This window comes from Microplitis demolitor, chromosome 7 (genome assembly GCF_026212275.2).
Source record: "Microplitis demolitor isolate Queensland-Clemson2020A chromosome 7, iyMicDemo2.1a, whole genome shotgun sequence".
Taxonomy (NCBI): Eukaryota; Metazoa; Arthropoda; class Insecta; order Hymenoptera; family Braconidae; genus Microplitis; species Microplitis demolitor.
Genome location: NC_068551.1, coordinates 7,177,745 through 7,203,053, shown reverse-complemented (window position 1 = coordinate 7,203,053; position 25,309 = coordinate 7,177,745). Strand labels below are relative to the sequence as shown.

Sequence of the window (25,309 nt, the reverse complement as noted above, 5' to 3'; positions counted from 1 at the left end):
AATATGTATATATATTTATATTTTGAGTGCAATGCACGGGCCTTTTCAACACAAATGTTTTTAGGACACTACGTGCGGACCACGCGCGATGACGGTGCCTCACTAAAAGTACCAATCAGCAGTGGTGGTAACAGTGACCTCGATACCGTTGTCCCCCCAATCTCAAGAAGGTGCCCAATGCCAAAAATTTAACGCCGCCCAGAACTTTCACTCTTCTCCTTTTCTCCGTAATTTTCAGTTTTTAACTATTTTTAAGTTTTTTTTTTTATCCATCCATATGTATATATTTATCATACCCATTTTACTATACTCCAATAAGAAAAAATAATTAACCTTCTAAAAATAAATTTATATTATATCATTTTTAATTTTTAAACAGAATTAATTATGATAATTGATTATTATTATATTCATTTTACATTTTGAGTGTTTCACTTTCAACTGAAAAAAAAAAAAAAAAGAAATCAATGAAGTTTATTTAATGAAAGTATAATCTACGTCATATCTATAAAAAGATTAAATTTTTTTTGGTTTTTATAAAAGTAAAGTCACTCGAAAAGTTTAAACAACGTAATATTGTTTAATTAAAAAAAAAAAAGTAATTTTGATCCAATATAGTAAAAAAACTAAAATTTCAATAAAGTATGTTTTATGTATATATATATATATATATATATATATATATATATATATATATATATATATATATATATACATATATTTATGGTTTAAGGACTTGGATATAAAAGTAACTAGCGTTTAGAATATGAGACGGCTATCGTGGGTCGCAGCAGCCGACGTTTACTGCATTTATTCTGTAGCTGCACGTTACGAACTGGTCGGCCATGGCATACTTAGTAATGTCAATCACACGGGCGAAATGGCAGTAGTGGTGTGTAAACGTTTATATATCGAGAATCACGCATACATACAAATATATATACATATTACTTGCAGGTAACATATAAAGTTTGTAGCTACATTGACCGTGCGATAGTCGACCCTCCCATCTTGCATATCGAGCTTACTAAGTCCTCGACCCTCTGACCCTCTCCCGAGCCGAATACAACACTGTTTGTCAGTCTTGATAGTCTAGGGAAGAAAGTGCTTACTTCCGGAGACCTGGATCAAACTAATACTTTCTTTTTTTTTATTTAATTTTCGTTCCTCATATTTTCACTATCGAAATATAGTTTAAATAGATATAATTATCAGTGTGTAAAATTAAAAATCTATTACCACTTGGAATTTGAAATTTTTATTAATTTTTTTTATAACAATTTACATTTCATGATAAATATGAATATACTGATATTTAAATTATATATCATAAGATTACTTTTTATTTTTTTTTACTATTTCAAATGTCAAACGATTTTTCGAATGTCAGAAAATATTTTTTAATATTGTACTATTCAAAATATCTATTTATACCTTCTAAACATGAATAAGTGAAACAGGTGAATATTCACTAATTCTGAGTGCCAATCGAAGCACTTTTTAAAATAAGTGGTTCGGTTTGAACTTGAAATTAGTAAATATTCACCTATTTCACTTATTCGTGTTTACAGAGTATATACTTAATTTTGATTATTCTAAATTCTAATAAAATTTGCATGAACATTTTTTTTTAACTTATGAAATATTTATTTTATAAAAATATGTAAGTAGAAAGATTGTTTATAAAATTGTTTTTAAGGTATTTTGCAACATTTAAAAATAAAAGTGAAATAGTTAAATTATATGAAATATATTTTGTGTTAATTAAGAATAGATTTTTTTTAAAGAAATTTAATCACAGTGTCTATGAACTATTGAATTATGCAAAATTTTTTTATAACTAACAGAAAATAACTAAATTTACTTAAAAATCATTATGTAAATATTTATCGTCGTAAAAAAATTTTAAAATACTTTTTTTTATTTAAATGATTAATCATATTTTTGATTTTCTTTATGAGTAAGATACAGAACTCATATTATTTATAATCTTATAATTTGAACGTTAATGTTTATCAAAGATTTAGATTCCTCTATATAAAATACATATTACAGTTAAAAAACCTATATATATATATATATATATATATATATATATATATATATATACATATATATATACTATGCTTAACCGCCTGTATTATGAATTTCATTGCGTAACAGTGGCCTCGAACCGTTCAAAAACCTTTTGAGTTTCCGGAGAAAACATATATTAATTTCGTCAATACTTTAACTGATAAAATATATAAATATATGTATGTATAGATCAATAACAATGCCATTGACCACTATAATTATATCTACATATTAATCTTATAGACAATTTATAATTATTATTATGAACTCCAAAGTCAGTAGCTGTCAGGGACGTATGAGATCACCGTACGCCATCAGTTTCGAATGGAAACAATCAAGGAAGAACCTCGAGAAAATTCTTTAACTTTTTTTTACAATGCCACTAGCTAAGAGCAGTATAAATACGAATATAAATCAAAGAAATATTCAAAAAATGAATTATTAATTAATAATTAGTTAAAATGAAATGAAACGGTTATAACTTTGTTTTAAAAATAATATTAAATATATTTATTTGAATAAGAAGACATAGATTTATTAGTACACAAGATCTCTGATTATGAGTTCTGCAAACTCGTGTTTATAGGTAATGCTCCCTAACCTATCCCAATAGTTTGGCGAAGACACGACACTAAGAGCGTGCGCAGTAGTGCGGAATCGACAACTTGAGTGGCCTCCGACGCGCGGATATTCATTAGATACGTCATTTATTTTAATTCTTACAACACAATTATTTATCAACATTATAATTATGTATTTCTAGCCCAATTTATATGCTTACAATCGTATGTAATCCGTTAGTACTATATTACAGAGTTTTTAATTTTTGAACCTAATTTTGATCATTAAATAAATTCATTAATTACTTTCCTTGCATTATTTAAAAAAAATCCTTTACATATGATAATTTGAAAACTAATGCGATATATAAAATGTCGACGAATATTTTTATTTATCTAAATTTATTTGTTCATGAATATCCGGAAGCTAACTAACGAAAATGGAGGTGTTGACCTAGACCTTTACAATTTATTCTTACGGATTGTACTGACCTCAAAATTTTTTTTTTTTATAATTTTTCTTTGTGATAATTCAACGAGATACACGTCTCAACTGGCGCTAAAAAATATGTAAATATATTTTTTAAATTACAAAAAAAAAAATTACTACTTATGTACTTTCCATTTCTTTCAATATTTTTAAGCAAAAAAAAAATTTGTTTTTTTTTTTAAATTATAAAACTTACATTTTTCTGCTTAAGACATCAAAAAGTTGAATTAGTTCTTGATCTATACTAATTTTTTAGCTTAATCAATAAATAAATGCGTATTAAATTCCGTTATTTTTTGTCATTAATGCACAATCCTTGTAATTGTTCGTATAAATATATATTTTAATACAATTTGAATTGTTTATAATTATCACACAATTTCTTATTTAATTCAAAAAATATATTGTAAATAATTTTTTTTTCTACTTATGAGCAGAGTGGCAGTGATAAATTTGAAGCAATAAAACAGCCTTTTAACTATTTCGTCATTCTTGTAAGTCGTTTATATTTGCACTAACAAGCATATATACATGTCCTTGTACACCAGGACACGTTTACTTCACACATTTAATATTGTAATTTAGTTTTTAAATAATTATATATATATATTTATATTATAAAAATAAAATCAGTTGGCTGCTTATTTATATTAAATTTATTCGTGGCAGTGATTATTAATTTTAAATACTTCACTTTGTTCTTTTATTAATAAATAATCTTTTAATTTTCAATGATAACAATTAATCTAATGGCACTTTAATTTAATTTTAAAATTTTTAGTTTTTTAATTAGAACACACTGGCTTGTTTTTTTTTTTATTCCTACTTTAAATTATGATAAAAAAATTCAATCACTAATAATTTTATTAAATAATTATTTAAAAAATAAATTAAAAAATGAGAAAAAATAAAATCACGTTAATAAGATGAAAGTAGAAAAAAAAGTTTATAACAACTTGAAGATGTATATTTATAAAGAATTAAGTGTCCAGTCGGTGGGCATGCTATCCAACGCACGTGGCCGCGTTTTAGTTTGGGAGTAACTCGGCACTCATCCGTGTTAGATAGACTGGATGGATTCGCGGGGGGCTAGATTTAAAACCAACGAGTTACTCCTCTGTATAGTTGCAGGCCGAGTGGAGTTGGCTTGGACAAAGTAGGGCGACGACTGGGACAGCGGCCACGGGCAAACGGTGCGCATACAGCGCACGGGGATAGCGACGACGGAGGATAGATTAAAGTAGAGGCGGTGGAAATTTTGTTCTCAGTGGAAGTGGAAATAGAGCCCTTCTCATGGGGCTTCTACGCTACTGTTAGTAGCTAGCTGTTCTAGCTTTACCTAACATTCTGTTTTTTAGTGCTAGTACAACCGCTAAGTTAGCATATACTTGCATTCTCTGTACTCTATACATGCATCATTTGTCCAGTAACACACGCAGCTTTGTAAATATACAATTACCGCTGCTGCCACCGCCATCACGAAACAACTTTACAAATAATAGATATACTATTGTTATGTGGTATTACATGGTGTACAATTGGACGAGTGCCACGTGCCCCAACTTTTTTTTTAAACCTAAATTAGGTTTTTTTTTTTTAAATATTTTAAAGATGAAATAATTTAAGAAATAAGTATTTCATCTTCTGTATATAATATCAAATAAATTACTTTGTTAAGTCACTTATAATTGTACAAATTAGTATCTTCAATTAGATGTATATTTATTTTCACAAACGACAAATTATTTCTTTTTTTTTATTTTAATTGCTTATTGAAACTGAAACAAGCTGTAAATTTGCTATCAAGATTTGAATATTGTTTCATTTTTTTACAGAAACTGATGTTTCAATGCAAGTAACTGAAGCACGTATCGGAATTTCGAAAAATTAAAAAAAAAAATTCGTAGATGAAATCGTCTACAAAAAAAGTCCTATGACATTTTGATATAAATCTAATAGGTTCACCAAAGAAGTCAAATAATATCGGAATTTATTGTACTTTAAACTTGAGAAAACTTATGAGCGGGTAGATGTTTCAAAAAATGATAAGAGACCTTTTTTGTAGAGCGTTAAATTTCTTACAAAATATGTATTAATCTATGCGATCTCTTGATATATTAATAAGTTAGAAAAACTCAAAGCTTGAAAAAAAATTTTCCTGCGATATTTAAATGGGAAATCAAATTTTTGAATGCTAGATGTGTAATCGAGATAGAATTTTTTTTCTTGCTCGAAAATTTTTCTTTTCTGGTAAACTATGATTTTTTCCACAAGGAAATGTAAATTTCTTATAAAAAAATTAAATTTAATCAAATTTGCTTAATTTTCAAAATTTTTTTTTTCATCTTTTTTAGAGGGTTCCCCATTACACCGACGAAATATGAATCTTCTCTTTTTAACGGCAGCTGAAAATTATTCCTATTTACTTTGAATATCATTGAAAAAAAAATATTTCACGTATTTAAGTCTCGAAAACTAAATATACCACGTCTTGCCCCCCCCCCCTATATATATATACTGTATAAAGTGTATAATTGGGTTAAATCGTTGTCGTCAGAATCTTTTAAATACAAGTAAACTAATCCGGTATGGTCAGACTAACTGAAAGATTACGGTCGTCAAATCTTCAGTAAAATCATTGTACGGAAAATTAATGTCGATACGCTTTCCCAAGGGGGCAAGGGTTGATCGCTTCCGTAGTGTTGACGGTGTCTGAGTAATCACTGAGTGCGTAAAAAAGTGAATTTGTTTTCGCTTTGCTAAACGCCGTCACGTTCCATTTAAAAAGCTTTGAGTACTGTATTAAAAAAAGTCTAACACTTAAGATAGAGCATATAAGAAAGCGTTCGTTTATGATTGAAACAAACTACTTCCTATTTCGATATGACTTTTCTTCGTTTCTTTAATTCTTTATTTTTATTTTTTATTTTTTAATACTTTTTTTATTTACTGATAAATTTCCACTAGCATTCATTTTTTTAATTTTATTATTATAATAATTAGTTTTACTTGCATAACCTTCGGTTTCTTACAAACCTTTCGGTTAAAAACTAATCATATTATTTATTATTATCTTAATAAAAATTTGAACACAGTTAAGAATTTAATAATTTTCAGTTAAGTTTTTAATAATATTATGAATCGAATTATTCGATATCAACAAATTTTTTTTTACTTAATCAAAAAAAAGATTGAAAAATTAAAATTAAATAATATCAAATGATTTTCCAAATCCAATATAATTTATCTTTTACCGTAATAGACATTATATCATAGCATCAAAAATTTGACAGATTACTGCATTGAAATGTTAAGTTTTACTATAAATTTCGTACTAATTAGTCAAACTCAAATTGTAAATTTTAACAAAATAGATATGTTACTGACAGAGTTATGAAAATAAAATAGAATTTTTTAACATATTTTTTTGTTGTAAGTATTACAGAATGAATTATATATAATTTTTTTTTTTAAATTATAACTATAATTATAATACTTATTTGAAGAGAATAAACATCTATAAATAATTTTATACTTGACAGAAGAGTAAATTGGAAAAATAGTTATAAGTTTATTGACCCAACGGTTACTGACGAGTCGGCATTTTTTTTTAACAATGGTGAAAGTCGCGCGGAAGCAAATGAACAAGACTATAGTGCTCTATACTACTGCTAACACTAAATATCCTTTCGTTTTCACAAAGAGAGGCTCGCGCTCTAAGCCTTTCACTCTTATATGTACGCCTTGTGCAAATCTTTTCTTAAATATACGCCATCAGACACTTCGATCATCGAGAAGGTCAAGGGCTATTATATACCTTTTTTTGTTTTTATCTTAATATCATTAACACTACACTGAAAAAAAATATAGCTGTAAGCAATACCGTTAGGTAACAATGAAAAAAAAGTGTGTGGGTATCGTAACCATCTGAAGTATTGCTAATGCACTGTAAAAAATTTTGAGTCCGCAGTGTGGTGTGAATGATTTGGTGTTAAAATTTTTAACACTGTCGATGTGAAAGTTACACAACGCACCGTGTTAAATTTTGGATAGTGTGCATTATAGAACGTTCACACCACTAATAGTGTAAATGTATAAGTTCTTTAATGAAAAATGTCGATTACTTCGACACTAGGTACATCAATATAATAATAATGATATATTATTTGCATAGCCTCCATAGTTTAAACACTCAAATGGGGGTATTTAAAAACCGAGAGACTTTTGTTCTGGGACTGAATTTGTACCACTCTTGTTTCAAGTCGGTAATATAGTTGGAATAAGAATATGAGGTTTTCTGAGCAAAATATTTTTTTTTTTTTTCAATTACACAGTATACTGAGGTCAAGGATTTAAATTTATCAATCGAAGAATTTTTTCTTGAATCGAGAATATCACTTTTGAGAAAAAAATATTCTTGAACCAAAAAAATTTTTCTTCTTAATCCTAATATTCTTTAGTCAAGTAAATTTTTCTTGATTTAAGTTAGCTTTCTTTAATGGGTGGTATTGCTGTTTTAACATCTAAAGTTTAAAAAGTTGTAGAATGTTAATATAGCAACGTTATATTTACGTAAAGTTTTGATTGCAATATCACCCAAACAGTGTTTTGTTAAATCAATTATCTACATACATGGTAGCTACAGCAATACATATTGATGTATTAACAATCCAGATTGCTATATAAAGAGGGACCATCATTGTGACCGCTTGAAAAAAGATTGTTTTTGGTAGGTTTTTTGAAGAAAACTACTGCATGGAATGTTCTGTTTTAAGGATATATTTGTTAATATATAAGAAATACCTGATAAAATTGTAGGATCAAAAAATAAAAAAAATTCAGCGAGTTATTAGCAATATTCCAAAACTTCAAAAAAAAGTCCTCCCTCTATAAAACTGAATCAGAAAAATTTACTCGCAAATAGTGAATATTCACTAATTTTCACTAATACAGTTATTTTAGAGAGCCCACTGCTGCAATGACAGCAACCTTCACAGTTCATGAAATCAAAAAAACCAATAAGTTGATTAAACTAGAAAGTATTGTCCGTACCATGACCCTCGATCGAAAAAAACATGAAATTTAACAAAATAGCGTAGTTTAAAAAAAAGTTTCAAATTCCGCGCAAAAATTTGATGATTTTTGGCCTAGCAAAATTACGTTTTTTATTCGATCAGAAAATAAAGGCTCATATCATGCAAAAACATACATAAAAGAAGCTGCAATCCGAATTAAATCGATCGGATGATTTGTCATCGAGTTACAACTACAGCAGTTTTGGAAAATATAGTTTCGAAAACCCATGAGCGACTGCTCTTCAGATGGCTGGAACTCAAAAAATGATTTGAGATATGCACTTGAAATTTTAGTATGTTATTTTTGAAGATACAACACTGAGAGAACAATTTATTTGAGCCAAATAAATAGATTTATTTGAGCCAAATAAATAGATTTATTTGAGCCAAATAAATAGATTTATTTGACTGAACAAAATCATTTATTTCATTTAAATATATATTTGTTTATAGTTAACAAATCTTGGTTGAATAAAAATACACTACGGCTGATGGCGCCACAGTGCTACCATCCAAAAACGAGTTTGTTAACTATAAACAAATCGTTACTTCATTCAAATGAACCATACATGAAAAAAAAATTTTTGTTATCCGCACTATCTATTGGATCTTTACAAAGATATTGCTACATTAACAATTTGGATTGTGACCGACTGAGAAGTATTTTGTACTTTTAACCAAACGAATATAAATACGAAATAAGCTTTGAATCCTTACGTTTAGATTATCAACTTTTATGACTACTATAATATATCTACTGAAGGATACAAAATAAATTTTGTCCTCGATAGGATTCTGTAGTTTGAGAACCCAATAAAGAATATCCTCGATCACGAGGTACGAAACTTTCTCTTTGGAAGATTCGAAACATAACTAATGCAAGTTGAAAGGATCTGTCTTGATAATATTGTACTGTACTCTTTCTTTTTTTTATTATTATTTGTTATGATAGAACTATAAGCTTTAAGTATAATGATATTTTACAAACTTACTCATGATTTCTACAAATATATAATTATTTATGTATTTACATTTTTTTACTTAATAAAATAAATAAATCTATATACTAGGGATATATATACAAAACGCTCTCCAAATTTGATAAGGAAAAAAAATTTTATCGTCAGATATTTTCTACGTTTGACATATTTTTCAAGTTTCAGATTGAGATAATCTAAGGCATGCCAGCAATTAAAAGAGTGTGAAATGATCTTGCATCAGTAAAATAGTCAAAAAAAATAAAGTGATCGTAAAGAACACTCAGCGTTTTGGCTTTAAGGTTTGCAACTCTTGAGCGTTTTTAAAAAAATTTTCAAATGAGTTAATACATGAAAAAGACACTTCAAATGCATTAAACTAACGTTTTTCCAAGTAAGCTTAAAAAAAGAAAAATGGCGGAAAAATATCGCCACTCTTATCATAAATAATATTATATATATTTAATATAGTCAATTTAATATATATAGGTTTCAAAGTGATTTATCAATGAAATTACTTACTAAATAAATAATAATACTGTAGATACTATCAATTATAAATGTAATAATGAAAAAAAAAGTAGAAAATAAAATTTTTATAAAAAATGTTTGAACGCGGAAAACCATAACACGCACACGATTATATTACAACGATAAGAGTAAAACTAGAACGCACGTAATCGGCACACGTAACTGTAAATTTCCCTTCGTTTTCACTTAACCGAGACAAAAGTCCATTGACTCTCTCCATCACACTGCACTTTATATAATACACAGCTTATATTTATATATACGGAAAAAAGAGGATTTCTTGTCGCAAAGAATTTTTACTTGCCCCGAGAAATTTTTTGCATTATGAATTGAAAACAACAATTTTCTAGGAACAAGAAAAAATTTTTTCGGGGCGAGAACAAATTTCTTGCGCCAAAAAATTTTTTCTACTTATTAGAAATATTTTTTTTTTAATTCATAATGCCAAATTTTTCTCGCGCCAAGAAATCCTTTTTTTCTGTATACATAAAAATTTATACTTATAAACAATTATTACTAAATAATTAATACCAAAAAAATTCTATTTGATTATTAAACTTGAAATAAGTGAAAATATCGCCACAAAAAATTTGTTAGTTTAGAAGCTAAAACGATAAAAAAAGTACGGTACGATGCATATGGTTCAAAAGACACTCACTAACTGACGTCATCCCCATAGGATTAGAAAAAAATAGGGGAGTATAACGAGTGGTTGATCAAGTAACAAAGAGGAAAAATAAATTGAAATACATACGTATAGTGTGTTGAACCCACCCTGAAATTACAAGAAGCCGTTGGTGAAAACACTTTTTGAATCGTCATTATTAGAGTAGGAGAGCTTACTCTCTTGTAGAGGGATGTTGGGGTGAATGACCGACCTAGACTCCTAATTCAAGCTGTGCAAAGCATCAATGCCGGGGTCGTATCGTTCAATTTTATAAATATATTGCTATCATTCTTTTAAATATATAATATTTATAAATTTTTCTATAATTATATATCTTATAAAAAAAAATTGATTTATTTTTATATTGTATCATAAAAAAAAAATAATATTTATTTTTTAATAAGTATAGTAAATATTTCAATCTACATGCTATGTTTTTGAACTTGATAAAAAAAAACATGTCCCATATGGTAACCAGGTTTTATTGTCGTTTTAGGAGTTCATTTTTGTAGTTTATTGACATTATTTTTCTATGAATTACTCACAGATGGAACAAACAAAGTTATGTAAATTTCGACAGAGTTCATCGTAATTAAATTGATAATAATATTTATTTTATTTTTAAATTAAATATAGATATATATTGAATAAAATGAAAAGAAAGTTGTGATAAACCACGTGGTCTGTATTGATCCTCTCGGTTGCCGTGACACTCGGCGTATTTTTTTTGTTCCTTCTTTCTTGCCACTCAAACATCTCTTTCGAATCTACTCTTTTTGCTTTTCCATCCCTCACTTACTCTAACTCTCTAACATCTTTACTCTACAGTAAAACCGTTCAATAAGTCTCTCTCACTTGGTTCTGTGGAGGGTGGCAGCCCAGTGCCCCTGCCGAGAGGTCGTTCACCTTGTAAGTAACGTATAACACAACTTCTTTCGTTATTTTTAAACTTTTCTGAAATACAGTTTATTTTGAACATTTATATTACTGCTATAATTATATATATTAAGTTTATAAATTATTAATTTTTTTGAAGTTATTCTCATTAATTAAAAAAAATATTTATTAATTTTTCAATTTTTTTATTAAAAATTGAATTCAAACCCTAGTAGAAATGAAATCGAGTTTTTGTCAAGTAACTGGCCAGTTTTACTAGAGATCCAAGAAAAACATGGCGGCTTTGAAAAAACTGTCACTTTAAAATTTTAAGTTTTGATGTTATTAAATTACCAGTTTCTCGGAAAAATAAAACTATTTTCTAACAAATACCCAGACAAATTAAAAATTAGTTCAAATTAATTTATCTTTCTCCAAATTACTCCAAAAATTTATATGTGATAGATAAATCTAACCTAAAGCATAGATATATATAGATCAATAAATAAATATTGACCTGCATTGACAGACATTAAAAATTAATTAATTTAAATAAATAAATTATAACTTATAATAAAAATAATGATTGACAAACAAAATTATTATAAAATTTATTTATTAAGTCTTTAATTGACTTAAAAAATCAAAGTTTAATTTATGAATGTTAAACTATAAAGCCGGCAACATCATTATATTTTAAAAATAAATGTAATCATTAAATCGTACTATCAAAAATTAACTATAATTAAAATTTTATTATTAATAATATCTAACATTTTTTCTTTTTAATTATTCCTTTTTTCGACTTCCTTCTTCCCAGTTTTTAATAATTTGTCTAAAGGACAATTTACAATATTTGTTTCTATTGCCCATAGTCGCAATTCACTTATTGTATTCATTTTTTTCATTGATTCCATTTTTCATGTGTATATTAATTATTTATCATAAAATTATTTACATATTAATGTACACATTAAAAAATAGAGGTTAAACAGAAAAAAAATAAACACACACATACACACTAGTACAGAAAATACATTAGTGTGACCAATGTGTAGGTCTTAGTTGTAGGTGGCGGGATTTCTAGTTTTTTGCCGGGATCGCTGGCCAGTTACCGGTCTGAAATCGAGTAAAGTCTAGATTATTTCTACTAGGGAAAGACCAAAAACTAACTGAATATGATAGTAATCGTTTTCACAGTTTTTGCTTTTAATATTTGAATTATAGATATTTGGGAGAAACAAAAACAGAAAAAAACAATTTCACATAGCAACGCGGTGCTATGAACGAAAAACGATAAATTTAACAAAATTCTGTAAGAAGTATAGTTTTAAATAATCATTTTTTACTTCCCGCTAAGAAAATTGAAAATTTTAAAAAATTTGGGAAGTTATTGGTTTCACTCCGATTTTCGAAAATCGAATTTCTATCAAATCTTTACGTTTTGAGGTTCTAAGAAACTATTTTGACTAATTTCAAGATGATGTCCGAGTGTATATGTGTGTATGTACGTACGTACGTATGAAAATGTCTGTAACTTTTGAATGGATGAACCGATTTTGATCGTCAATGTAGCATTCGACGCGGCTTGTCAATATCTAAACGTTGTAAAAAATTGAAGTTGATCGGTAGATTGCGTTCGGAGATATTCCAAAAATAAAATTTTTTCAAAAATGTTTTTTTGAATAACTTGTAATGTGCTCAATGAATTGATTCCAAAATCTAATCAGCTCTAAAATTTTAAAAGCCGCGTCGAATGCCACCTTAACCTTCAAAATCGGTTCATTCTCTCTAAAAACGAATTAGTGAAAATCGCTATTTGGTAGTGAATAGTCACTTATTGCTAGTGCAAAGTATACCACTATTTGAATTAGTAATATACTTTTCACCAGCAAATAGTGAATAGTCACTATTTTCACTATTTCAGATTTAAGAGAGTTTGTTCAAGAGAAACTCTTGTCGAGAAATGTCGTTGAAGAAAAAATGGTAAAAAAACGTTTTTTTTTTTTTTTCGAAAATAACGGCATCAAAAAGTATTTTCGAGCTCACAGGGCTCGAAAATGTATTCACAATCATTTTTTCGAGCTCAAGGAGGTTTTGGGGCTAGCCCGCAGGGTCAACCGATAGGCCGATTTTTTAAATATAATTCTCCGCAATTTGAAGTAATAGTGAAGGAAAATCAGTCATAATTTTTCAACAAAAAAATAAATTTTGTATTTTTGTAAATGTTTGATTACAGTGGTTAGAAAAAAAAATATGGGATCGAATGGTTACCTCAACTAATGTGACCATTTTAGAATTTTATCCAAAAATAGCTATTTTCGATACATAGGATTAAAACGAAGGTTTGCAATATGCTTGTATTAGCGACACAAGTCTTAGGTTATGACGCTTCTCAACGAGAACGAGTACATACTTCGATTCGCACGAGCGCAGCGAGTCCCCCTTCCCAAGTATCATTTTAACATCACATTCAGCCTAAACGATGTTTGAAAAGGGGAACTTTTCGTCCGCGTTTTGGCAGCAGTGTCATAATGTAACATAACCTAAGACGAGTGTTGAAACAACAAGTATACCGGATTTCTCGTTTGAATCATACGTGTCGAACAATAGTTTTTATAACGACTGTGTTTAAAGTTCAATTGAGAGAAATTTAAATAATTAAACAAAAAAAAAATTAATTAATTATTATTTTACCAAAAAAATGTAAAATTTTACAATGGAATATATAAATGTATTTGTGTAACAACTTATTCACATGTTTTGTTTTTCAATTCAGTGCCACCTTTTTTTATTTATTTATGAATGACATTTAATTAAAAATTTAGTAACATCAACTTTTAAAAATTTAAATAATACAATTAAAGCAATATTTTTATTTTAGTTTATTTTTGAGTTACATATGCGAGGGTAAATAAACATGACGTTCGTTACGAGTAAAATACTTTTCAGCATAGTAAAATCATGCTGAAAAGTAAAACAGCTGATTTTTTGACATCTTTCTATAGTTTCGTCGAGTGCTCGAGAGAAAGACCTATTTTGCTCACGCCACACGACGCTCAAATATTGAACTTTAAACACAAGAGTTATAAAAAAAATTTTTCGTGTTTACTAAAATTGAAAATAGTCGAGGATTTATCACTACTCAATAAATTTTATCTTTCGATACTAATCGTGATCAATCATATTATTACCTTTATTATTTTTACTAAATGTATCATAATAATAAATTACAAATAGTTTTTTAGAGAGTCAATAAACTAATCATAAATTTATAAAAAATTATATGAAAAAATAAAAAAATTGTTCTTGAGTTTATTTTACCCTTATGTCTGCTTTTTTACCAATTTGTAATAAAATGAATTAGATAATGAACACAAAAAAAATTTTTTTTTTTTTTCAAAATTTTGAAATGGGTATTCTACACATTTGAGATAACCAAAATACCTCGTATTTTTTTTAGAAACTATAAATAAAAATTAAAAAAAAAAAAAAACATTTTTGCTGTATGAAGTGGTGTCTTATATTGCCACACACTCCCCTCTATAGAGGAGGGTGAGGCACCCCTGGGGCATGACGGCCCTCCTCAAAGATTTGTTAAAATTTTTTTTTCATTTTTGGTCAAATCATGATATCTCTGACGTTTTAAAAATATTTTAGGCTGATCTGCAATATCTGCGGCATAATGGACCACCTGAAAAAAACTTCGCTACAGGAAGATTATTTTTTTTTCTAAGCTAAAATGAATTTGAAAATTTTATTGATTAAAGTTCTTTCAGGTCAATAGATTATATTGTGATTGAAATCGAAAAATGAAAATTTCAATACAACTGGTTATATCAGCAAAATAAAATTTATTTTTAATAATTTTGAAGTCCATGGGATTATAAAGGTACATAAATAGTAAATTTGTGCTTAAAATCTTTTTTTTTTATTAAGAAAAAGAGAAAAAAAAAAACTATTTACAAGTTTTTTTGGGAGGGGGCCGTCGTGCCCCAGAGGAAAAAAAATTTTTGTTGAGTTTTGGTAAAATCTTAATGGCTTTGCTTAAGATAGGACCAAATTAGGTTGACCTAGAGATTAAAAGTCATAAAAAATTATTACTAGCTCAAGGGGTCGTCATGCCCCGCCCTCCCCTAATCTAAAATATATTAATAGCTCAATAATTAATAAAATTTTTGAATGTTTTTATTAAAAACTATAATTATTTCAGTTTTTTTTCTGTATTCGAATTTCTACTTTTAAATTAGAGGCATAATTTTTTTTTTTAGTTTTAAAGTTTTTGAAATATAACAAAACAAACAGAGACTAAGATATGGAATAAATAAACTTACGACGTTTAAAATCTCTTTTTTGGGTGATATAAAAGTATTACGTCGAAAGGAATGGAAAATGATGATAATGAAAATAAAAAAAAAATGATAAGATAAGATAGGAGAGTAAAACAAAAATATGACATGTAGCCTACATTCAAGAGTGCATTGACCCCCAATAAAAATTATATATATATATATATATGTATATATATATATACGCACAAAAATCAATTTTCTATCACCGTTATATACTTTAGCTTATTCTACACCTGCGTATAAATTTACCACGTGGTCGCGTCTCACCACGTGGTGTATATACGTATAACAAACCCGAGAAAAGCCTCGAGGGCCAGCAGCAAGATTTAAGGGGGATGGCTATCGATCAAGGGCAAGGCCGAGGGCATGCGTAAACCTCTCCTTTTATCCCCCATTCTCTGCGCATTCTCTTTATCACTCCCTCGTCTTGAATCCTTACTTTATAAATTTTGTTGAATTATTTTTCTTTTTTATTAATAATTACACAATAAAAAAATGTATATGTATTTATATATATATATATGTAAATAAACGACAAAAAATGTTTTAGTTATATATGTTTGTATTCAAGTTATTAAAAATAATTAATTTCATTAAATTTCGACAAAATACGTTACTAAAATTCCATATTGTTCCGGATGTTTTGGACAGCCCTGGATGCTCGTATTGAGCGACAATGCCAAGGGCAAGGGCGTCCTTTCCAATCCCTCATCTCGCACCCTTTCAATTTCGCTTCCTCTTTCTGTCTTTCTTCTTTTCATCCGTCTCGTCAAATGGGGACAATGACCCCGTAGACAGGATAAAAATCTTTGTATTAAAATATCGATTTTATTTTTTTTTTATATGAAGCTAACAAAATTTTTATAATCAATAAAAATATATATTAATACAATATTGATATAAATATTAATTTTAGTAAATAAAAATTAAAAAAAAATAAAAATAAATCGATATTACTATTTAGTGTTGATATATTTTTATTATTACAGTAGAAATGATTTTAATGAGTTATGGTACTGTTGGCATGATTATTATAAATAATCAAATAGGATGTAATAGATGGAGAAAAAAAAAATGCGTCGGTGTCACATCACAAATAAATAGAGAAAGCTATGATTGGTTGTAGTAGTACCGCTTGCGCAGCAGCACGAGGTTAACACACCCGATCGTTTTTACTCTTTGTACACCGTTAACGATCGTTGTTCTAGTGTTACGTAAAAGCATGATCTACTCTACGTCGACGACCATCATCACGATGAATTTCATGTCGTACTTTAAGTTCATATCTATACCTACTTTTTATTATGATAATAATAATAATGATAATCAAATTCATTAAATATAATAAATAATTTAGGAGAGTAAAGTAATGAATTATCATATTTTAACTTTCACTAAAACTTTTATTTCTGTTGAAATTATTAATTTTTTATTGATAGTTTAAACGTACAATGGAAATAGTATGACGATTTATACGAATGATCAAATAGATTAAGGTCGATCATTGGATTAGGTAAGGGATAAAACAGGAAATGAGGTTGAGAGACACTGATGAGAAGAGAAAGTTTCTCTTGGCTTCTCGCCACCGGCATTTTATTATTCTTTTTAATAATATTATCACACAATAAAGTTGTAGTCGATAATAATCATAAAACACTGAAATTAATTATTATTATTTAATTAAATTTTTTATTATTTTATCAACTTTTTCACTTTCCTCTAAGAAAATAGTAAATTTTCAAAAATTCGGGAAGTTATTGTATTTACCCCAATTTTCGAGAACCGAGTTTTCATCAAAAGCTCGGACAAAAAAAAGTTTTCAGAAGTCTGCTGTATAGTTACAGTAACAATACGCATTACTTATCTACTACATGGAGAGAAAATTATGGTAACTGTTCCTAGTACGTTTATGAAATATCATCCCATACCGTTATGGTAATGATTACTTGGGATTATAGGATATAGACCCATACTTTCTGGGAATAGTTTCCATAAGTATAGGAACAACTCCTATGATTATGGTAACATTTTTCATATCGCATGTGAAAGAATCATGGTAATGATTACCATACTCATAGGAATAGTTTCCACAAGCAAATAGTAACCGAACCTATAACCACATTGTAATGGTTGCTAAATGTATATGGGAAAAAGCCCTATATATTATGGTAACTATTCCTATAATATTATTGTAAACATAACCACCACATTATGGTAATGGTACCATAATATTATGGTAATCATTCCCATAATGCATGGAAATTATTATCATGATATTATGGTAACGATTACCATAATATTATGGTATTCATTACCATAATATTATGGTAACGATTACCATAATATTATGGTAATCATTACCATAATATGATGGTTATGTTTACAATGATATCATAGGAATAGTTACCATAATATTTAGAAATTATAATTTTTTTTTTGTAAGAAGCGTTTTTTTTTGTATATTACAAAATTTTAAGTATACAAGAAAAACGCTTATTACAAAAAAAAATTTATTATAATTTCTAAATATTATGGTAACAATTACCATAATATTATAGTAATGGTTACCATAATATTATGGTAATGATTACCATAATGTATGGGAATTATTACCATAATGTATGGGAATTATTACCATAATATTATGGTAACCATTATCATAGTGGCATGGTAACGATTACCATGATTCCATAGGAACTATTCCGATACCATATGGGAATTATACCCATAATTCTAGGAATGATTACCATAATATATATGGGTGCCTTTCCTATAGTCAACATTTGAAAAAAACCGGTTACCATGCAGTATGGGAACTATTCCCATAACATATAGTAACTGTTACCATAATTATCTCTCCGTATAGATTGTTACTGCAACGATCTACTGTATCGTTGCAGTAACAATACGTTAGATAACTCTGAGACCTATACGGTATCTTTCTGAGCCCTATTTGACGTCACGCGCGTTGCAAATTATATGAGATATTTAAAAACCTTTATCATTCATAAATAAATGATAGAAAAATAACTTTGATTTAATAAAATAATTTATAAAATTAATTTATTAGTAAGTTATAGTCTAAATAAAGTTTGAATATAAAAATGTCTTTTAATTTTTTGAGTTTATTTATTAGTAATTCAATTTTAAGTTAAATAATAATTTAGTTATCATTTTTTTTTATATACATATATTTAAATTATAAAACATCGACTACATCTAATACTTAGATTTTTGATTATGAATGTGTATTTGATTATAAAAAACATGAAAAAAACACTTATCAATAAATGTATCAACATAGGTATGGAGATTCTACTCTGTTAATTTATTAATAACCCGTGGGTCCATATTTCAACATTACAATTTTTTATTACACTTTTTTTTTATCAAACATCTGCTAGCAACAATTATACAATATTCAAAACAGTTGGCATGAAAATGGATGTTTAGTTAGGTTAGACGGTGCCGTGTGGGGTAATGACTACGGAAAGACTCGTATGGTGCTCATAGCTATTTAATAGATAGTTACAGGAACGATACGGCATTGTTACCATAAGTATACCTATCGTTGTGGTAACGACCTACGAGTTGCTATACTTTAGATCGTTCGAGGAGCTATACTTTTTTTTCCGTGTGTCAACGTTTTGAGGTCCTAGGAAGCTATTCCGACCAAAATGATATTCAATTGTTCGCACACACGTGTGCGTGCATATGTGTGTGTGCGCTTTTGTGTGTGTGGATCTCATCAGCTTTTAGAACTCAATAAAATGCATCGATTAGCACATCGAATATCAAAATATGTTGATTAGTTCAAACGATATCGCCGTCGAGAAGTTTTAAAAGTGCCATTTTATGTTATTATTCCCGGATAAATCATAATATAATGTTTTAAAATGTGTTCAAAATCATAACAAATCTTCGTATTCATATGGTCTCCTTCGATCACCACATAACGCAATGTTCTTTAGTTGAAAATAATATTATCAACATCCCATTCAGGAGCTGTCAGAGTTGAACGACGAGGCCCTACTTGGCCTAGCACTGGGGAACCTAACTTCGGCACACCTATATTGGCTCATGCTCGACTCAAGGTTGAGTACTCAGTCCTGGCCATCCCAATCATTACCCGAGTCTGGGCCAAGACTGGGTAACCTAGTCTTGGCCCTTCAATGGCGATCCAGACTTGGGCCAAGGAAGGATTACCCAAGTTTGACTATACCTATGACTTAATAAGTAGATCATATAAAAGTATCAGTTCAATATAAGTAGGTGTGTCCAGTAGCCAACGTTCAGACCCAGCAATCAGAAGGATGGCAGTTCGCGCCCGAAGCCCAGCAGAATTTTCACCGAGTTTTTTTCACATCATTTACCTCTCTTAGATAGTTTAAACGTTAATGAAGACAAACGCTATTAGGATAATAATAATAAAATTTTTTTTCAATCAAATTTATTTGTTTTGTCCATGCATGGGCTAAGTCTGGCAACTAAGCATAGGCCAGAACTGGCAACAACGCCTTGGCCAGATCTGGCAACGAATCCTGGGTCAGGTCTGGCAACTAGGGTTGGCCCTGAGTTATCATTCCGGGCTTCTACGAAGGCTAGGCCATGACTGGTTCACAAGCTTGTCCCAAGGTCCTACATACTTGAACCAAACCTGGACTCGTCTTACTTCCCTCTCTGGGATAAAACGTAATTTATTTGAGCTAGAGAAGTTCATAAAAAACAATTGCCTGCGAGAGTATTTTCGAGCTCGAAGAGCTTAAAAATGTATTCACATTAATGTTTTCGAGCTCCTTGAACTTTTGTTATTCTCTACTCTCTTAAAATAAATCCGTGATGAGTAATACAAATCAGTGAATATTCGCCGCGAATCAGACCTAAGTATGTATATCACTTATTGATTTAGTGATATACTTTTAGGACTATTTATGCAGTGGATATTCACTGAATGGAATAATTATCACTGATTCATTTTAAGAACGTATGGATTGATTGAAAAGTTTTCGAATAATACCAGATTTGTTGAACTAATTGATTGTAATGTTTTTCGCCGTTAGAAGCTGGAATAATGCGTTCAATACCGCATTAAACTTCAAAATCGGTTGGTTAGTTCAATAGATATCGGCGACGAAATATTTAAAAAAAAAACAATTTACCTTATTTTTCCCGAATAACTTATATTGTAATTTACTAAATAATTCAAAAATTATACCGGTTTTTTGTCTTAACAGTCTCTTTCAATCGCTACATAATTTATTGTATGTATATAGTCAGTCAATTAGTTTAAATAATATTGTCAAGGAATTAAACAAAGCAAAATGGAACACCCTTTAAAAAAAGTCGAAAATTTTTGTTTATTTTAACGTCGGGTTTTCCCACTTAGGTCCCACATAGAACCCAATTGGGAAAATGACAATAATTTTTGTTATTTTCACGTTGGGTTTTCTCACTTAGGTTCCCACAGAACCCAGTTGGAAAAAATGACAATAATTTTTTTTATTTTTAGGTTGGGTCTTCCCACTTAAGTCCCACTCATGTCCCAATTGGGAAATATTGACGATTATTTTATATTTTTACATTGAGATTTCCTCCTTCTCAACTAGAAATTATCCCCACGCATACATTGGGACCCTATTGGGTATTGATGGGGCAAGCCCGATAGGGTTATCCCTATTGGGTTATGGTTGGGAACATATCGGGTAAGCCTAATATTAAAATAAAAAATTGCGATTGGCTTCACCCAATTGGGACAGGATTGGGAACATGTTTGGTAAACCCAATGCTAAAATTAATAACTCGATAATGGGTTTTCTCGATTGGGATATTTTTGGGAACTTGTTGTGGTGACACAACGTCAGAATTAATAATTGGCTGATGGGCTTATCCGATTGGGAATTAATTAGGAACACGTTGGGAAAACTAAACATGAAATTTATGAAAAAACAATTTTTTACTTTTAAAATTAAAAATAATTTAAAAATGCAAAATATTTACGTTTTATTATGTGTTTTTATAGATAAAAAAAAAATGATTAAACCTTAAAAAAAAAAAAACTAAACAATGGTAAAACATATTTTTCATCTCTTGCAGTTTATAAATATAATTATAAGCTAAAAAAAAGTAACACTTTAAGGGAAAAATAATCCATATAAAATATCTTCTTTCACATGCTTATATATTATTATATGTGAAGATAAAAATCAAATAGTTGTGTTTGTTAACACCAGTGATGCACGTGGTGACAAAATCTTGTGACTATAATACAAGCGTAGACAAGTTCAGACAGGTTCGCACATAATACAGATAACTAGTGAACAAAACTCATATACACGTGACTATTGCATTAGAAAACGTTCTAAGTAACTCATCAAGGCGTAATTTTTTGAATTCTCTACAATATCGTGCAATAGAATTGATCGGAATAATAATAAAAAAAGTGCGAGTACAGTGCAATATAATTGATTAAAATAATAAAGTGCTAGTATAGCGGATATAGATGACATTGATTTCTTCATCAATATATTTAGTTTATTGAACATAATCGGGAATTAAAATTTAAAAACCGCTTGTTCATTAATTATTTTCGATTCTTAAACTTTTAAACTTTAGCATAAAGCGTAACTTGTTAGAGCTTGCAAAACTCATAAAAAGCAATCGCATGCAATAAGATGTTCGAGTTCGAAGAGCTCGAAAATATAGTCACATCAATATTTTCGATTTCCTTGCTCGAATACAGCGGGAAGTTTTGGGGCTGGCCCGCAGGGTTAACCGACAGACCGATTTTTTTTGTTAGTTGACACTAATATAAATTAACAGTAATAACGAAAATTGAATAAATAAAAACAAATTTGTACTAGAATAAGACGATTTAAATAAAAAATTTACTTAACCAAATTTTTTTTATGTTAGGATTTTAAAGAGATTATATTGGGTTGGCCTAAAGTTTTTGTAGGGTCTACCCAATTGAAACCATATAGGGTATGTCTAGTTGAAATACAGATGGGTATACCCAATTGGGGCCCAATAGGGATAACCCGATTGGTACCATCTTGGGCTATGCGTTACGTCCAAACGTTAGGTTCCCTTCCCTATTAGGAACCTAAATTAATACCAATAGGTCTTCAATTTTTTTTCTAGTCGGGTTAGGCTCCACTTAGGACTCAGTTGAGAAATACTGACCATAAATTATTTAATTTTTGTTTGGGATTTTCCGATTGGGTTCTGATTGGGCCCTCATAAGGATTTCCCTATTGGAAATGTCCCATTTGGACCCAATGAGGTCCAGATATTCACGGGGCGATCCCAAAGTAATTTCTAGTCGGGTAACGGTTGGTGGGGTGTCATGAGAATTAAACGGTACATGAACAGAGTAGTCAGACAAGTTTTTAACCTTTACGTCAAGCCACTTTCACTGACACTTAGTTTACGTACAGTATTAAACTCTCGATTTCTCGCCGACAATTTATATATATATATTAAAGTGTTTAAAAAAGAAACGAAATTTTTTTTTTCTCAGAAACTGTAGTTTAAAAGTTCAAATGTTGTGCCCGGTGGATTGATTCCAAAATCTAATTAGCTCCAAAACTTCATAAGCTGCAACGAATGTCGCTTTAACCATAAAAATCGGTTCATTCGTTCAAGAGAAACCGTTAACGACAGAATTTTAAAAAAAATTTGTTTTTGGCTTTTTTGAAATTTCTCAAAAATGACTAAATGAATCAATCTCAAAATCTGATCAGTTCTAGAACTCAACGAAACGCGTCGATCGCCACTTCAACCGTCTCAATCGGTCTATTCGTTTGAGAGATATTGTTTGAAAAACAATGGTAAAAAAACGGTTCCGAAAACAATGGTACACAAAAATATCTTCGAGCTCGAAGAGCTCTAAAATGTGTTCACGACAATGTCTTCGAGCTCGAGGAGCTAGAAAACAGCGGGAAGTTTTGAGATTGACTCGCAGGGTCAACTGATAGACCGATTCCTTGACATTAAAATGAAAATAACTAAAAAACAATGCGGAATTTCGAAAAATTTCATGACAGGTTATTTCTGAGAAAAAAAAATTATTTACAAAAAAGATCCCATGACATTTTCTGATAAGTCTGATAGTTTAGCCGGAAAAATAAAAAGATCTCAAAATTTACTATAAATTTAACTTTTCAAACTCAAATAACGTTTGAACAGATAAATTCATCAAAAAACGATAAGACATTTATCGTAAAGCATTCAATTATCAACAAATGAGGTAAAGATTTTGGAATTGACCCATCGAGCACGTTAACAATTATTTAAAAAAAAAACATTTTTGAAAAAATTCTATTTTTGGAATATTTTGAACGTACTCTACCGATCAAGCTCAATTTCTCACAATTTTTAGATATTGATAAGCCGCGTCGAATGCTACCTTGACAATCAAAATCGGTTCATCCGTTCAAAAGTTACAGATATTTGCATACGTACGTACGTACATATACACATACATACATTCGGACATCTTTAAATTAATCAAAATAGTTTCTCAGAACTTCAAAAGATCTGTTAGAAATTCGATTTTCGAAAATCGGACCGAAACCAATAACTTCCCAAATTTTAAAAAATTTTCAATTTTCTTTGCGGGAAGTCAAAAAATTTGTTTTGATGTTGAAACACGCTTATATATATGTATATAAATCATTATCGTTATAAGTTTGAACTGTACAAAATATTTATAGTTTAGTTGTGAACGTAGCTTTAGCCTAATCGTTAAATATCATATACGTATAAATATATATACATACATATATGCGTGTGTGTGTGTGTGTGTGTGTGTGTTCGTCGAGTTGCAATGGCCCAGAAGCGGTAGCTAGGCAAAGGGTCAAAAACACGAAGCGGCCACATAATGGTTTCTAGGCCATGAGTTGCTATCTATAAACCCCCTAGCGAGGCTGCTAATCGGCGAGCCAGGAGTCCCCACTATATTCTATGACGCGCCCTCACCCTCGCCCTCGCCCTCGACAACTGACTATATAGAACCTAGACATATAGAAAACTACATACTAGACAGCGATATACACTTTAAATAGATGCCTGCCTGTCGACATCGTCAGTACTTATACACATTAAATTATATTTTATTATTATTGCCATCACTTATTATCCAAGCAAATTATAAATATTATTCGTTTATAAACTCGTTAATAAAAAATTATTTAAAAATTAAAATAAATTATTTTTGTGTTATTTATTAATAATTACGTAATCATTATGATCATAGTTTAATTGACACTTTAGGCGTCTTATTTATAATACATACATACATATATATATATATATATATATATATATATATATATATATATATATATATATATATATAATAAAACCAACTGACTTTCACTGGCGGTTGTGAGCCATTTCCTGGACACGAAGCTCACGAACCAGATGGGAAATTGGCTGAGACCCTGGGTAATACGATCGCTCTATTTTAGTTGTGCATTTCCGCCTTCCTCAAGTCTTTACTTTACGAAAAAGATGACAGTAATAGATTTAGAATGGGACAAATGATCGTATGATACACACATTAGTGTACGTAGGACTAAAATATCATCGCATAGGTCATTTCCTCGTACATAACCCAATTAAATAATTATTTAACATTTGTCATAAGATTTAAAAAAAAATTTTTTTTTTTTTCTTGTTTCCCTTTTCATTCTATTTTCTTTA

The 25,309-nt window shown here is 29.2% G+C and overlaps 1 protein-coding gene and 1 long non-coding RNA gene across 3 annotated transcripts in view; one reads left to right on the top strand and one right to left on the bottom strand.

Moving 5' to 3' along the window:
* The window catches only part of LOC103571368 (hormone receptor 4), a 62,621-nt gene that overhangs the window by 10,986 nt on the left and 26,326 nt on the right, over positions 1–25,309 (bottom strand). Inside the window, exon 1 of one of the 2 annotated variants that reach the window (XM_008549507.3) lies at positions 3,323–3,419. The exons of the other annotated variant lie outside the window; for it this stretch is intronic. The gene's annotated coding sequence lies outside the window, so the exon portion shown is untranslated. Of the gene's footprint in view, positions 1–3,322; positions 3,420–25,309 lie in introns of those variants that run through there. 2 annotated transcript variants of the gene reach the window in all.
* The window catches only part of LOC103571369 (uncharacterized), a 51,777-nt gene that overhangs the window by 11,071 nt on the left and 15,397 nt on the right, over positions 1–25,309 (top strand). The window contains exon 3 of the long non-coding RNA XR_549046.2: positions 11,205–11,285. This is a non-coding gene — a long non-coding RNA (uncharacterized LOC103571369). The remainder of the gene's footprint in view (positions 1–11,204; positions 11,286–25,309) is intronic.